Genomic DNA, 4,948 nt, shown 5'->3' with positions numbered 1-4,948 from the left:
AGCTAGTACCAGTCATATACACACAGCAGAACAGTAGCTAGTACCAGTCATATACACACAGCAGAACAGTAGCTAGTACCAGTCATATACACACAGCAGAACAGTAGCTAGTACCAGTCACATACACACAGCAGAACAGTAGCTAGTACCAGTCATATACACACAGCAGAACAGTAGCTAGTACCAGTCATATACACACAGCAGAACAGTAGCTAGTACCAGTCATATACACACAGCAGAACAGTAGCTAGTACCAGTCATATACACACAGCAGAACAGTAGCTAGTACCAGTCACATACACACAGCAGAACAGTAGCTAGTACCAGTCATATACACACAGCAGAACAGTAGCTAGTACCAGTCATATACACACAGCAGAACAGTAGCTAGTACCAGTCATATACACACAGCAGAACAGTAGCTAGTACCAGTCATATACACACAGCAGAACAGTAGCTAGTACCAGTCATATACACACAGCAGAACAGTAGCTAGTACCAGTCATATACACACAGCAGAACAGTAGCTAGTACCAGTCATATACACACAGCAGAACAGTAGCTAGTACCAGTCATATACACACAGCAGAACAGTAGCTAGTACCAGTCATATACACAGCAGAACAGTAGCAGACACACAGCAGAACAGTAGTACCAGTCATATACACACAGCAGAACAGTAGCTAGTACCAGTCACATACCAGTCACATACACACAGCAGAACAGTAGCTAGTACCAGTCATATACACACAGCAGAACAGTAGCTAGTACCAGTCATATACACACACACAGCAGAACAGTAGCTAGTACCAGTCATATACACACAGCAGAACAGTAGCTAGTACCAGTCATATACACACAGCAGAACAGTAGCTAGTACCAGTCATATACACACAGCAGAACAGTAGCTAGTACCAGTCATATACACACAGCAGAACAGTAGCTAGTACCAGTCACCATACACACAGCAGAACAGTAGCTAGTACCAGTCATATACACACAGCAGAACAGTAGCTAGTACCAGTCATATACACACAGCAGAACAGTAGCTAGTACCAGTCATATACACACAGCAGAACAGTAGCTAGTACCAGTCATATACACACAGCAGAACAGTAGCTAGTACCAGTCATATACACACAGCAGAACAGTAGCTAGTACCAGTCATATACACACAGCAGAACAGTAGCTAGTACTCAGTCATATACACACAGCAGAACAGTAGCTAGTACCAGTCATATACACACAGCAGAACAGTAGCTAGTACCAGTCATATACACACAGCAGAACAGTAGCTACCAGTACCAGTCATATACACACAGCAGAACAGTAGCTAGTACCAGTCATATACACACAGCAGAACAGTAGCTAGTACCAGTCATATACACACAGCAGAACAGCTAGCTAGCTAGTACCAGTCATATACACACAGCAGAACCAGTCATATACACACAGCAGAACAGTAGCTAGTACCAGTCATATACACACAGCAGAACAGAAGTAGCTAGTACCAGTCACATACACACAGCAGAACAGTAGCTAGTACCAGTCATATACACACAGCAGAACAGTAGCTAGTACCAGTCATATACACACAGCAGAACAGTAGCTAGTACCAGTCAGTCATACACACAGCAGAACAGTAGCTAGTACCAGTCATATACACACAGCAGAACAGTAGCTAGTACCAGTCATATACACACAGCAGAACAGTAGCTAGTACCAGTCATATACACACAGCAGAACAGTAGCTAGTACCAGTCATATACACACAGCAGAACAGTAGCTAGTACCAGTCACATACACACAGCAGAACAGTAGCTAGTACCAGTCATATACACACAGCAGAACAGTAGCTAGTACCAGTCATATACACACAGCAGAACAGTAGCTAGTACCAGTCATATACACACAGCAGAACAGTAGCTAGTACCAGTCATATACACACAGCAGAACAGTAGCTAGTACCAGTCACATACACACAGCAGAACAGTAGCTAGTACCAGTCATATACACACAGCAGAACAGTAGCTAGTACCAGTCATATACACACAGCAGAACAGTAGCTAGTACCAGTCATATACACACAGCAGAACAGTAGCTAGTACCAGTCATATACACACAGCAGAACAGTAGCTAGTACCAGTCATATACACACAGCAGAACAGTAGCTAGTACCAGTCATATACACACAGCAGAACAGTAGCTAGTACCAGTCATATACACACAGCAGAACAGTAGCTAGTACCAGTCATATACACACAGCAGAACAGTAGCTAGTACCAGTCATATACACACAGCAGAACAGTAGCTAGTACCAGTCATATACACACAGCAGAACAGTAGCTAGTACCAGTCATATACACACAGCAGAACAGTAGCTAGTACCAGTCATATACACACAGCAGAACAGTAGCTAGTACCAGCTCAGTCATATACACACAGCAGAACAGTAGCTAGTACCAGTCACATACACACAGCAGAACAGTAGCTAGTACCAGTCATATACACACAGCAGAACAGTAGCTAGTACCAGTCATATACACACAGCAGAACAGTAGCTAGTACCAGTCATATACACACAGCAGAACAGTAGCTAGTACCAGCAGAACAGTAGCTAGTACCAGTCACACACAGCAGAACAGTAGCTAGTACCAGTCACATACACACAGCAGAACAGTAGCTAGTACCAGTCATATACACACAGCAGAACAGTAGCTAGTACCAGTCATATACACACAGCAGAACAGTAGCTAGTACCAGTCATATACACACAGCAGAACAGTAGCTAGTACCAGTCATACACACAGCAGAACAGTAGCTAGTCATATACACACAGCAGAACAGTAGCTAGTACCAGTCACATACACACAGCAGAACAGTAGCTAGTACCAGTCATATACACACAGCAGAACAGTAGCTAGTACCAGTCATATACACACAGCAGAACAGTCATATACACACAGCAGCTAGTACCAGTCATATACACACAGCAGAACAGTAGCTAGTACCAGTCATATACACACAGCAGAACAGTAGCTAGTACCAGTCATATACACACAGCAGAACAGTAGCTAGTACCAGTCATATACACACAGCAGAACAGTAGCTAGTACCAGTCATATACACACAGCAGAACAGTAGCTAGTACCAGTCATATACACACAGCAGAACAGTAGCTAGTACCAGTCATATACACACAGCAGAACAGTAGCAGTACCATCACATACACAGCAGAACAGTAGCTAGTACCAGTCATATACACACAGCAGAACAGTAGCTAGTACCAGTCATATACACACAGCAGAACAGTAGCTAGTACCAGTCATATACACACAGCAGAACAGTAGCTAGTACCAGTCATATACACACAGCAGAACAGTAGCTAGTACCAGTCAGTAGCTATACACACAGCAGAACAGTAGCTAGTACCAGTCATATACACACAGCAGAACAGTAGCTAGTACCAGTCACATACACACAGCAGAACAGTAGCTAGTACCAGTCATATACACACAGCAGAACAGTAGCTAGTACCAGTCATATACACACAGCAGAACAGTAGCTAGTACCAGTCATATACACACAGCAGAACAGTAGCTAGTACCAGTCACATACACACAGCAGAACAGTAGCTAGTACACACCAGTCAGCAGAACATACACACAGCAGAACAGTAGCTAGTACCAGTCACATACCACACACAGCAGAACAGTAGCTAGTACCAGTCATATACACACAGCAGAACAGTAGCTAGTACCAGTCATATACACACAGCAGAACAGTAGCTAGTACCAGTCATATACACACAGCAGAACAGTAGCTAGTACCAGTCATATACACACAGCAGAACAGTAGCTAGTACCAGTCATATACACACAGCAGAACAGTAGCTAGTACCAGTCATATACACACAGCAGAACAGTAGCTAGTACCAGTCATATACACACAGCAGAACAGTAGCTAGTACCAGTCATATACACACAGCAGAACAGTAGCTAGTACCAGTCATATACACACAGCAGAACAGTAGCTAGTACCAGTCATATACACACAGCAGAACAGTAGCTAGTACCAGTCATATACACACAGCAGAACAGTAGCTAGTACCAGTCATATACACACAGCAGAACAGTAGCTAGTACCAGTCATATACACACAGCAGAACAGTAGCTAGTACCAGTCATACATACACAGAACAGCAGAACAGTAGCTAGTACCAGTCAGTCATATACACACAGCAGAACAGCTAGTAGCTACACACAGCAGAACAGTACCAGTCAGTCATACACACAGCAGAACAGTAGCTAGTACCAGTCATATACACACAGCAGAACAGCAGAACTAGTAGTACCAGTCATATACACACAGCAGAACAGTAGCTAGTACCAGTCATATACACACAGCAGAACAGTAGCTAGTACCAGTCATATACACACAGCAGAACAGTAGCTAGTACCAGTCATATACACACAGCAGAACAGTAGCTAGTACCAGTCATACACAGCAGAACATAGCACACAGCAGAACAGTAGCTAGTACCAGTCATATACACACAGCAGAACAGTCAGCTAGTACCAGTCACATACATACACACAGCAGAACAGTAGCAGAACTAGTACCAGTCATATACACACAGCAGAACAGTAGCTAGTACCAGTCATATACACACAGCAGAACAGTAGCTAGTACCAGTCATATACACACAGCAGAACAGTAGCTAGTACCAGTCATATACACACTGCAGAACAGTAGCTAGTACCAGTCATATACACACAGCAGAACAGTAGCTAGTACCAGTCATATACACACAGCAGAACAGTAGCTAGTACCAGTCACATACACACAGCAGAACAGTAGCTAGTACCAGTCATATACACACAGCAGAACAGTAGCTAGTACCAGTCATATACACACAGCAGAACAGTAGCTAGTACCAGTCATATAC

Source organism: Oncorhynchus nerka, unplaced genomic scaffold, assembly GCF_034236695.1.
Source record: "Oncorhynchus nerka isolate Pitt River unplaced genomic scaffold, Oner_Uvic_2.0 unplaced_scaffold_937, whole genome shotgun sequence".
NCBI lineage: Eukaryota > Metazoa > Chordata > Actinopteri > Salmoniformes > Salmonidae > Oncorhynchus > Oncorhynchus nerka.
The sequence above is the reverse complement of the archived record's forward strand: the minus strand, read 5'-3'. Positions refer to the sequence as shown.